Here is a 708-nt window from a genome sequence, read left to right on the forward strand (position 1 = left end):
TATTTATTATTTCGGTTGCCCTGCGAGATACTCCCCAATATCCTACGTTATTGGTTTCATGAGCCATAAGCCGAGCCCCTTGCACCGAAAGACTGCTGAAAAATTCCTTCATCACATACGTTATTTCTCTGTGCACTGTGTAACGTAAATGGCTACAATTAAGTTACGTTACAACAACGTAACAAAATGATTATGGGCATTTAAATTCGTACCGGGAACTTGTAACTTAACGACAATCCATTAAGTTACGGGTCCCTCAAAAAAATGTGTCTTCAAAGTACTCTCCGAGGTACTCTCGCATTTTCTTATGGACGTAATTTACACCGATTTTTGTGCCAGCGTAACATAATATGGAGTATCTGAATTATGAATTCGTTTGTCTCTATTGTGGAGGAGTTGGCCGTGTTGCAGGCATTGCGTGATTTGAGGCTCGATTCGTAAGGCACAGAGGAAATATTTTTTAGCAGATGATACCTTAAGAACCTTTTGACTAAACGTAAAGAATATAAAGTAAATTTAAGGTGTCAGCTAGCTTTTACTCTCGAAACGGCAAGAGAATCAAGCGGAGACCAGAAAACAATTTCTTTAGCGCTGGGGGAACCGTGTCCGGGTGCCTGAGTGAGTGTCACTTCAGGCCCCTACCCTTACCCTGCTTAACAATACTAGGCTCCCCGTCCCCCTCCCTGCACAACAATACTATTCGACGCC

The sequence above is a fragment of the Frankliniella occidentalis genome, unplaced genomic scaffold (genome assembly GCF_000697945.3).
Source record: "Frankliniella occidentalis isolate FOCC.00 unplaced genomic scaffold, Focc_3.1 Scaffold11, whole genome shotgun sequence".
Classification (NCBI taxonomy): domain Eukaryota; kingdom Metazoa; phylum Arthropoda; class Insecta; order Thysanoptera; family Thripidae; genus Frankliniella; species Frankliniella occidentalis.